The sequence below is a fragment of the Monodon monoceros genome, unplaced genomic scaffold (assembly GCF_005190385.1).
Source record: "Monodon monoceros isolate NGI ecotype Baffin Bay Population unplaced genomic scaffold, NGI_Narwhal_1 Super_Scaffold_8, whole genome shotgun sequence".
Lineage (NCBI taxonomy): Eukaryota > Metazoa > Chordata > Mammalia > Artiodactyla > Monodontidae > Monodon > Monodon monoceros.
Genome location: NW_021703785.1, coordinates 69,554,738 through 69,566,797, shown reverse-complemented (window position 1 = coordinate 69,566,797; position 12,060 = coordinate 69,554,738). Strand labels below are relative to the sequence as shown.

General features: G+C 44.7%; 1 protein-coding gene across 2 annotated transcripts in view; it reads right to left on the bottom strand.

The window, feature by feature from the left end:
• The window catches only part of FLT1 (fms related tyrosine kinase 1), a 169,606-nt gene that overhangs the window by 156,724 nt on the left and 822 nt on the right, over window positions 1-12,060 (bottom strand). The window lies entirely within an intron of this gene.

Sequence of the window (12,060 nt, the reverse complement as noted above, 5' to 3'; positions counted from 1 at the left end):
GTTTCTACTTAACACTCTTCCAAAATGGTGAGTGAATTATTCCAGCAAAGCAATCCTATGCCCATCTGCTTGCACCATGAACCACACTGAAAATCAACGACAACTCTATTTCTACACTTTAGAATTTTACTACTCCTAAAAAGACATCTACCCAGATTATAGAATCACTAAGTTTAATGACCAGTCCAAAAGGGCTAAAGCAAACTAGAAATTCTTGAAAGTTAGCATGCATGAGAGTTTCCTGCATTTTTAAGTGACTTTGTGTGGCAAATACTGAACTTAAGGTATTTTTCATTTACCAGCTTTGAGGACAGGGAATGGGGTAGGGGAGTGAGTGGTAGAACACTTCTAATCTGTACACCAATGATGTGTGTCAAATATTCCCTAACCCCCAAGAAGTTGTAGGTACACAAAGTCCATTCTAGGGCAATACAATGACTCAATTCCCATGCATTTTTTTTTTTTTTCCTTCTTCTCTAGTTCTAGCAGAATTCCCTATGGAGAAGATTTTAAAGCTATAAAAATTTCCAGAGAACAAAAATCTGATCCAGCAGGAGACAGTAAGTAGAAAAGAGTTAAACAGAGTTTTCCAAAAAGAAAACAATACCATTCATCATAGACAAAATGCTATATAACACAAGTTTACATTGCCTTTTAAAATTGTTTGTTTGCAATCCCCTCTAATATATCCCTGCCTTTCCATCTGTTTACATATATGTTTGGTTTCTCTAATGCCAACTTAGAAAAAGAAAATCATAAAAATCAAACTGTATATATATAACCACTCCTTATAACTTTCATCCAAGCCATGTATCCCTTTGACCACACTTTCTACTGTTTCCTTGGAACAAAAGATAAAACTCCTCTATAGGTGGCAAAACAACATTTTTCTCAGATTCAGATAAACATGGCCATGTTCTGGTATCAAAAAATATCCTTCTCAATGTGGAGAAAAGGGAACCCTCCTACACTGTTGGTGGGAATGTAAGTTGGTACAGCCACTACGGAAAGCAGTATGGAGGTTCCTCAAAAAAGTAAAAATAGAGCTACCATATGATCCAGCAATCCCACTCCTGGGCATATATCCAGACAAAACTATAATTCAAAAAGATACACCTACCCCTATGTTCATAGCAGCACTATTCACAATAACCAAGACATGGAAGCAACCTAAATGCCCATAAGCAGATGAATGGAGAAAGAAGATGTGGTACATACGTGCAATGGAATACTACTCAGCCATAAAAAAGAATGAAATAATGCCATTTGTAGCAACATGGATGGACTTAGAGATTATCATACTAAGTGAAGTAAGTCAGAAAGAGAAAGACAAGTATCATATGGTATCACTTATATGTGGAATCTAAAATATGACACAAATGAACTTATCTACGAAACAGAAACAGACTCACAGACAGAGAGAACAGACTTGTGGTTGCCAAGGGGGATGGGGGGTTGGGGGAAGGAGGGATTGGGAATTTGAGATTAGCAGATGCAAACTAGTATATATAGAATGGATAAACAACAAGGTCCTACTGTATAGCACGGAAAGTAATATTCAATATCCTGTGATAAACCATAATGGAAAAGAATATAAAAAAGAACGTATACATATGTATAACTGAGTCACTTTGCTGTACAGCAGAAATTAACACAACATTGTAAATCAACTATACTTCAATTTAAAAAAAACTATCCCTCTCCAGGTAAGGATCAAGGAAGAAATCAAATACTTTTTTCTCTTTCTTGACTTCTTGTACGTTTGAATGCCTGAAGGGAATGATCTAGGGAAGAGAAAGAGACCCAAAGGGCAATAGACCTTAAAGAAATGCTTCCATTTTTGTTAACTGTACGAGGACTACCAGTCAAACAGGGAAAGCAGAGACTGTGTTCGTGACCGTCCCAGACCAATGGGCGCTCCCTCTAGGACAATGCCCTTGGACAGCTGTCTTTTTCTCACGGGCATACTAACTTTCTATTCTAAACCCTGAAAACCAAACTCCTTGGTTTTCCTGAATTCCTAGATTTGATCATTCAAGATCTTTTGGATAAATGTTGGCGGAAAGACTACTGATTTCAAAATCACAAAGACCTAGGTTTCCACCCTGGCCTGGTCACTTGGTAAGAATGTGACCCTCAGGGTTTCCATTCATAAAAGAAAGTTAAAAGCGTGCAGGCTGGATGGTTCGGAAGAGGTTCACAGCGCCCGGGTATGCACATTCCTCCTCCTTCCCCTGGGGACAGAGTCCTCCCCCACCCCAGTTCAGGAAGCATCAGGGTCCACCCCTTTACTCCAGCTTCATTAAGAAAAAGCTCCAGGCCATTGCGGTTTCTGGGATCTAAAAGGCACACAGAGAAGTAGACATTTGATTCCCAGAAACAACCTGGCAGAGGGCAGCCCGGCCGGTTGGGGGACCTACCTGATGAGACCTCTTCCAGAATCAAAGTGCCCTTCTGCCCTCATCCGCCCTCCCGCGCAAGCTCAATTCATCCAAAGCCCCGTGTGGGAGAGCAGTCTGGAAGCCTATATAAAGTCATGTTCTTAATGGTTTTGGAGCTCCTCCTCTGACTTGAATTTTTTGGAAGGGCCTTGAATACCCATGATAAGAAAATCCACATGATGAAAATTCTGTCTTAATGGAGCCTTTAATGGTGTCTGCCACACACAGCAGTGGAATCTCCCAAGGCCATTTGAGGCCGGAGTTGCAGTGGAGTCTCACATTCTTTGGAAGTGGCAAAGCTCCAAGGATAGAACGGTTTGGAAAGAAGGGAAGACTAGCACACTCTCACCCATGCTCTTTCCCTTCTCTCCTTTCCTTTAGGTTCTAAGGCGTGGTAAGAGGAGGGAGGTTTGGAGTCTGACGGAACCAGATGGAAAGAATTCCAGTTTAGGGAAAGTATTTAATTTATCTAAATACTTAGGTACTCTGTGATCTTAGGAAAAGTATTTAATTTACCCAAGCCTCAGTTTCCTCATATATAAGAGTACTGTACCTACCTCTTGGGACTAAGCAACATAATATGTATAAATCTAAGTCCTGACCATCCATAAGTGTTAGCTGCCTCCTTTCTCTCCACCCCGCTCCCCCCAAACACAGCCTCACCACATCCCCCCAGAAGATGCTCAGAGATCCTCTGATCTAAGCCCCGAGAAGCTGCCCACTGCCTACACTCGCAATCTGAGGGTCAGCTGTCCCCCACTTCATGCTGGTGCCATGGTGGTCTTGAGAGCCTGGCAGCTACCTTAACTGTGGCCTCTGTCCCCTAATCAACAGAGTTACGAATAGGAAGCTCTTCCACTGGACCAGCTGTCTTTAGCTCACAGGTTAAGAAGGGCCAAGGCATTATTCACTATTATTTTCTTGGCCAAACTCCAGAATCTTTTCAAAATCTAGATTGAAAAGAAAGGTTAGGGACTTCCCTGGAGGTCCAGTGGTTAAGACCCCGCGCTTCCAATGCAAGGGACACAGGTTCGATCCCTGGTCAGGAGACTAAGATCCCACATGCTGTGTGGCACAGCCAGAAAGAAAGAAAAGAAAAGAAAGGTTTAGTACTAAACAGCAGTGTGTACCTCAAGAAACGAGCCCACAAGACTACGCAGCTCCTCCCGCCTGGAGAGAATCTCTTTCCCCACGCCCCACCCTGAGTTAGGACTGCTCTGACCGTCCCAATGTGGCATAGGTGGTGCTGTAAGAGTTCCAAAGGCCTTGAGACATCCGCTGTTGTCCTCTCAGACGGCCCCTGCCCCCAGTAAGGAGGGGGGGCTAGACGGCTGGGGGGCAAAAGGCCGCCTGCGGAGGGTGCCCCCCCCCCGACAGCCAGCGCCGCGGTCCCAGGGGCAAAGCCAGGGGACTACAGCTGCATGCGCGACCCAGGTGAGGCCCAAAGCAAACCACCCAGCTGAGCCGCGCCCAGATTTCTAACCCACAGACTCATGAGACATAATGAACTCCCCTCGTAGGCCACTGGGTTTTGAGGCAGCCTATTATGTGGCAGGAGATGACAGACACAAACGCTATCATGACTCAGGTTTGAGAAGCACTGATTCAGCCGTGGGTGAAGGATATGCTCCTTCTGTATCTGAAAATGAGAGCGTCCGAATAGAGCTCACACAATATTAGGCCTTAAACGCCCTATAGGTACCCCGAGATGCTCTCAGGGAAGGAGCAGCGGCTTATACTCTTGGCGTTTCACGAGAAGGGTCCCAGCACCACGATTCTGCCCAGTGAGAGGCCAGCTCTGTCTCCGATGTGGCAGCGACTCTGCTCACCAAGGGCGACAGACCCCTGGCATATCCCCGGAAGTCAGCAGAGCCATACTGCTCCGACAGGTAGAGGTCAGCCATCCAAGTGGGGACGCTGATCCCAGCAGAGGAATTCAGCTACAGAGGTTTGGTCAGGGAGGGAAAGATAACAAGGCTTCCGACAGCTTCGTGGAGGGCTTACTGAAGGCTAGCAGGGCTGGACCAGAGGCGCGAGGGTGCCCAGGACAGGTCAGTAGCATGGCACCTTCCCAAAGGACTCTGTAGCCATGTGCCCACATTTCTACAGAGGAAAGGCTGAGGACTCCACAGCGTGAGGCAGGGAAGGAGAACCACTACGAGCTTTCCTGTCTAGACCAGCAATCCAGGTCTGGTTCCTAACTCACATATACCCTGCTCTGCAAAACAGGCCCGCCCGTACCAAGCACTTTATCCCAGAATCCCCCTCGTTCTAAGAGAGGAAGAGTTCCTTTCTTCCTCACAGATATAGTTTCCTCCACCTTGTTAGATGTCTAGCAATGATTTAATTTCGTGCCTTTTCCAGACTGGCCCCAGGACGGATGCCTCCCGGGTAGCCAAGCCTCTCAGTGGAGCCCGAGGTCAGGGACTCTCAAAGCAGTGATCACTGCATCCGTGCCTCGGCATCACCTGGGATCCTGTTAGAAATGCAAATTCCGGGCCCTATCCCAGGCCTACTGAATCAGAAACTCTGGGGCCGGCCCAGTACTGCAGCGCAAGCTCTCAGGTGATTTGGATATATGATAAACTAGAAGGTTCCGTAACCTCGCCACCCATTGGAATCACCTGGCAGCTTTCAATGAACGATGCCTCGGTCCCACTCAAAAACTCACGATCAGAAGTGCTGCCAGGGCAAGAGGATTCTAGAAATAAAGCCCCCCAGATGGTTCTAATGTAGAGCCAAAGCCGGGGACCCTGGAGAGAAGCAAAGGGCTTCACAGCACTCAGCTGGCAGACTAGTTACTGATCAAGGCCGCCAAAGGGGGCCTTGAGCGCGAGTGGTTTCATATTTGCATATAACAGAAGACAAGGCTTTTCATTTATACAAGGTTCACTTCAGGCCTTGTTTCACAAAAGAACCTGATCGTTGTTATAGCTTTGCTTGTGTTGACCAGGCGGGAGGGTCTGTGGTTTGAAAGGAAATGCAGTCACACTCCACCTGTTCGATAGAAGGATAGAAGACCAGGCTGAGAAAAACTACCCATAAGCACTGTGGTAACCTGGGAAAAGACAAAAGCATCTGCCAAGATTTGCGATAATAAGACGAGGAAGAAGGCAAGTGCATTGAATTTCAAGCCAGCAAGAAGCACAGACAATGTGTCACCAGCGGCAGGATATGACAGCATGATGAGACAGTGGTGCCTCCTTGACAACAGATTACAGAGAAGGATGCTCACCTCCCTGGTTTTTACACCAGGTGACTTTGTTTTGGAAGCAAATGCTTTGTAAAACTTTTATTTATGGTTAAAACCCATCTGTTTAATGCCATTTTTATTGTACTATTTTTCACCAGGTCCCTATTTTCTAAGACCCATGGTTTGGTGAACCGTGGTATTCTTCAAGACCACAACCTCTGTATGCTTTGACTACAGGTCCAAGCTAAGCCTAAGATTTTGTTAAAAAAAAAAAAAGTCTTGAAGCAGGTCACAGGTGTCCCGGCAGAAGACAGGGCACAAGAACAGTGTGGGAGCCGGAAAGAAGCTCCTGGCTGGCCAGGGTCTAGTCCCTTGGTCATACAGGTCAAGGTCATCACTAGGATGCTGGTGAAGACGATTTAGACCCTGACACCAGAGCTAAGAATCCTTTACTACAATCAGCGCTTCTCAATTTTCTAACGTGCAAAAACACATCTGGGGACCTTATTAACATACAGGTTCTGATTGGTTAAGTTGCCAGAGGCTGCTGGGCCATGGACCACACTTTGAGAAGCATGCTGTGGGCATGTGCAAAGTTTGGGGCTGGGGATGGGAGTGGGGGAAGGGAGGCACCAGCTCGAGGCTGGATCGGGGGTTCCGATTTTTCAGAACATGTTTCACACCTAGTAGGCTGGTCCTGCCAGAAGAATCTATTTGCATGAATAGTTAAGGAGAACCTACTCTAAGGAAGGAGGAAATCAAGCAACTAGCGTGGTCCTGTAACAAGGCTCCTATTAAAGCAGTCTTGACTCTGAGTATCTCCCCATGCCACACAGCCCAGCACCCAATGACTCAGGTTTGAGTCTATGAGAGGATAAGTCAAAGTATAAAATCTAAGAGCACTAAAAATGGTATAAAACACTGAGGAGTAAAGGTGAAGGCCCCATACTGATAGAGGGTTAGGACAGAACTGCTGCACGGACCCAAGCCCAGCTTTGCTGGCCCAGAAGCCCCAGGGAATCATCATGACCAAACAGGAGGGATCACAAGACATGGGTATCTCAGAGTTGAAAATCATAGCTGATTTCCTAGATCTTAGCCACTCGTTGCAGAGGACAAATATTCTCTATTGAGAAACAGCCTCTTTAAGGAATCCACTGTAACTGAGGCCCAATGGACAGGCAAGAGTAACTAATAACCTGGAATAAAGTCATATCTGGCCCGGAAAGATTTCTTCTTTGAAATGACAGTGTGGCTACATCATTCATTCATTCCAACATTTACTGAGAGCTTCCATGCCAGCCATGAGAGTAGGTGCCAGGGATGTAAGAGCAGTTAAGACACGGGCTCTCCTCCCCAAAGAGTGAGGGCAGCCTCATAAACAGAATACTAAGCAAGGTGAGAAGAACGGGAGGACCCATATAGGGGCTATAAGAGGAGGCTACATATAGGAGCGGAAGAAACCAGTCATCCTGTCTGGGGCTCTAAGGAGGAGCTCGTGGAGCTGGTGATTTCTACGCTGAATTTTGAAGGCACGGGAAGAAAAGATGCAGAGGGAGAAAAAAGGTCTTGCAGGCAGACAAACAGCATGAAAAGCGCAGGGCCCATCTAAAGAAAGGTGAGCTACTTCTTTGACGGCGGTAGAGTCTGTGTGGCTGGGACACGGGGTACGCGGAGGGAAGTGGTAATAGATGAAGCTACTACCGTAAGCCACAACTATTTAAGCTGCACCCATCCAAAAGGCGGATTCCAACTGTGCACAAGAAAAATTAGTTTTTTTCCCAAATCTCTCAGTATTTTACTGAGCAGCCATCATTTTGATATCCCTAATTAAACCCCTTACGGGCTTTAAAGGTTTCTCATATTAAAAAAAACATGCCAGTTGGGTTTAATAAGTTATGGCATAGCCATACCATGAAATGCTATGCAGTTATTGGAAATACTGTTGTAAAAACTTAATGATGGTGCATTAAAATATGAACGATGTATTATGTTTAAAAAGGCAGTTTAAATAGATTTTTTCGCAGAAGAGCAAATAAACACATATCTACCGCTACAATATGTTCATATGGTCCTAGTTTTATGTGTGTAAGAAAAATTTATTCGTGTGCTGATGGTGGGAAAGAAGACTCTTAAATATATTCAATAAAATGAGAAATAAGATTAAATGCCAGCATTTAAAACGAAATTTTAGCCCTGCAATAATGTTATTCAACAAATATTTTAACATCTCTACTCTGTTTGGGGTAGAGGAAATACAAAAATGAAGAAGAAATGTTATCTGTAGGATGAACATCAGGTTCTGTTCCTGGGTCTGCCGCCAGCCAGCTGTTGAGCTTGAAAAAAAAAAAATCACTAAACTGCTTGTCTCTGAAAGGAGTAGATTAGATCCCTGAGGTTCCATCTAGCCCTCACAGTGTATGTGTCTGTGCAATGAGATCAATTCTCTCAAGGAGCACAAAATCAAGGAAAGGAGCAATAATCAGACATGGCTCTTAGGCATCCAGCTTTACCAAGACTGATGGGAAATCCCCAGGAATTCTTGACAACCCCCGACATCCGCCCCAGCAGCAATGCAGGAAATCTAGTCCACTATCTCCAGCAGACTCAATGGAACCATTTCCTTAATGAAACCCCCCTGCAGTCCCAGATACTAAACCAGAGGCTCTCCTTTCAAGCCCTCCCTCCATCAGCCCCCATTCCTCCAGTTTCCTTCCCCTTCCTCAATCTGGAATAAAATCCAGTACCGTCATCAGCCACATGCAATTTCCAAGGCACCCAAGTGTGTGAGGAATCAGCAATGCTCCTGGAAAGCATCTGGCAGGAGCTCTTGTCATTCCTTTACAAGCCTCCCCAGTGTCCTGAGCCCAATGGAACAGAATGGACTGTTCTCGTAGATCGTTTTCAACCAAATGCAACCAATGCTTCTAATGCTTTTAACCGTTCCTAATGACGTATTTTTACTTAAAAATTAAGCCTGGTGTTCTTTCAAATGTCCTTCCTCCTCTAGCTACAATGACAAATGCTCTGAAAAACTATGATATTCACTTGCTATCCAACAAACTCCTGACCGTGCAATTGAACCAAGACCCTAACACGAGACAGCTCTGCGTTTAACACCCGGGTGCCAAGAGAACTTCCCTCACTCTCCACTCTCACACTCACTCCCATGCACGTCTCAATTTAAAGCACTGCAGAAGCTATCTACTCTGTTATTTATTTGTTCTTGCTTTGCAGAATTCTCAAGCCGGAGTAAACATTAATCATAACTTGGTGATCTACTGGGTAACCTTCCTCAAGGATACTACCTTTTTTTTTTTGATGGATATAAAACCATTTTGGGAGGCGATATATCATTTTCAACTTCTATATTATACACATTCAAAGGAGATTTAAAATATCTAAATAGTTTTGGTAAAAACAAAGTGATTATTTGGTCTGTTCTAAAAAGTCATATAAAATAAGTTCCAGTTTAAATAAGAGGTTTAGTATTCTTGTTGAAATCGGAAACTCTTTTAGACTTAAGTTACTTGGGGAGCAAATAAGTATTATTTGCAACTAGTAAGCATTAATTGGAAAAACCAAGAAATACAGACGGGTTTTAAATGACCAGTCTCCTTAGAAGACATCATGGAACTAGAGTTATGAAATAGAGTCTATTTCATAGAGTTACACATTCTGTTTAAAAAAAAAAAATCCCAAGATCATGATTCGTCCTGGCTTGGGCATCCTGTAACAGCTTAGTTCTTGCAACCTGATAAACAGCAAGCGAATCGGTTGGAGTCAGGTGTGTTGCACTAGTGAAAAAGAAAATCCACCGTGGTTACTGACAGCAGGGGAAAGCCAGCTCAGCCTTTCAGCCCCGGCTCCGGCATCGCAGGGGTGGTCACCCATTCTATAGGCAAATGCAGTTAAGGGAGGGAGAAAAACAGACACCGTGTTCAGTCTGTTTCTTGGAATCATTCATTGAATTTTAGAGTTGGGAAAGGCCCCTAGAAATAACCATCTATTCTAACGTCTGAATTTTACATGTGAAAACACAAAACCCACTTAGTGCTCCCTAGAAAAGAAACTGGATAGCCTATTATAGAATTTTCAACAGGGAGAGAAAAAACTTAATAAATAAATAAATACGGTCAAAATATTGAGGAACTAGAGTAGGTGACCACCTACAATTTATCTGCAATGTGATCCATCATTTGGAAAACTACGTGGACCACCAAACGTGCACGGAATTAACATTTCAAACGTACAATTCCGGAAAAACACAACCCGAAGTGTGGCTTTATAAACCTTGGAGAAAAGACACACTGTTATGCGAAATTAGCTTGATTTTGAGAGATTTAGTACATTCATTTTGGAAATGGGGATCATTGTCATGTACACTTTTGATTTAACTTTCTATCGTTAATTAACACCACTCACAAAATTGGCAAGTGAAGCATTTCCGATTAGCTATAGCAAATTGTACATGTCAGCTGCTCAGAAACTCTAGAAAAGGGGGGGCAGACAAAAAGGGTCTGCGGCTTTCCTCAAGGGTGTGCTGCCTTAAAATAAGAAAATGAGACTTTGAGCTGGAGAAAGGAAGCCTAGTATCCTTTTTAGAGGAAGAGATTGCAATATAGAGGACTTGGAAGCACATGAATATTGCAGTGTTTTTATTTCCCAGGATATTTAGAAGAAGGTAAATACACTCTTTGCGGGGAAAGGCATTATCTTTTTGTATTACTGAACCTCTGATTATTTTATACCTCAGTGAACGCACACGTAATATTAATAACTCATAAAATTATATAGCACCCAACAGTGAGCAGAGCTGGCCCGTGATGGGTGCAAGCTGAACTCCTCATAAATCCACAGGGCAGAAACCTGGCTCCTATCTAGACACCACTCCCCAGACATGCAGCCCCTCGTTCAGTCTGAAAGCGCTGACGCAGCTTAGAAAGCGGTACCTGATTGTTTTACTGTGACGCAGCTGTTAACCCGCGGCAGAAGCCTGTAGTTTAGATTGGCGATTACAGACCCCAACAGCTGATATAACATTCCCTAAACCGGCAGGTGAAGAGGTTCTCACCTTGCCAATGTTTGTCTTGCTTTCTCCCTATAACACATATGTAAAACATTTTTTTAAAAATCACAAAAGAGTTCCAAGATTTCTGCCTCATTTAAGTAAAATCTAAGAGGAATCGTAAGAAGATCTCACTCGCGTTTCTGAAACGCTTCCACGGATCTAAGTTGCTCTGAACCACGAACAGAACTATTCTTTGCTAGTTTTTGAAACAAAATAAAGATGTCTATGTGTGAAGCAGAAAATCCAATAAAGCATATACTTTCCCCTCCATGTTCTGGATTCACAGTAATTTACCTAGATTTACTTTTACATAATAGACGATGGACTTCAGCAAGTTACTTAAATGCTCCAAGCAATTGTATTTCAAAACACATGACTTTTCAAACCCCCAAATGTAGTTTTGAAACAGAAAAGCAGTACTTCACTTCGTATAGTTATTTTAGCAACATTTCCAACTTAGAGCGAGTTCTCTCCAATTTAGTACGAATTCGCCTTGCCTCTCGGTTTAACAGCTTCATCCAGGTGGAACTATTACTTGTTATTAAGAAACAAGTGGTTTAATTAGTCTTCCCGCTGAGAAGGAATATTTGTTACTGCCTTTTGAGTTTAACAAGCACTTAAAAAAATATATGCTCAACCCTACGGACTTTCCTACCCAGGGATCTTTGCAATAACCTATGTTACTGTATTTTATTTCATATTTTACCTTTCCTCCACGACGCTTAAGAGACAGGCGCTCCAAAACCTGGCTCTCTGCGCCCAGGGGGACTAAACCAGGGGGCTTGGCCACTGAGCCCCGCTGAGCAGAAAAGGCAAGTCCGAGTCCCTAAATTCCCTCGGGTTTTGGCGCCTCGGTGGAGGCCACCGCCACACTAACCAGGTACTACCTACTGGTCCCTGAAGGTTCTGCCGCCAGTGTCCCTAACGCCCAGCAAAGGCGCGGACCTCACCGATTCCTCAAACCGCACCTTTTGGTCCAAATCATTTGCCCTTTCTTCTCTCAGAACTTAAAGGCTAGGCTTGCAATTCTGAAACTTAACGGGACTTGGGTCCTCGACTGCCCTCGTCGGTCAAGGTCACTCAGGTCGGCGACCTGGGCTGGACCTGTGGCAGAGGCTCCACTCGGATGGATGCGCGCCCAGCGCTCAGGCCCAGCGGCCGGCGAGCGGGGGGGCGGGGGGGGGCGGGGGAGAGGAAGGAGAGGACGCTGGGGGAACGTTCCCTGGACACGCGAGCTCGGGGGCCCAGAGTGGGTCGAAGGATACCAGCTCTTGCCATCTTCAGGTATCTGTGTGCTCCCGCCAGGCACGCGATCCCCTCCAAAGGGGCTCACCTCCTTCCCTCGGGAGGCGCGA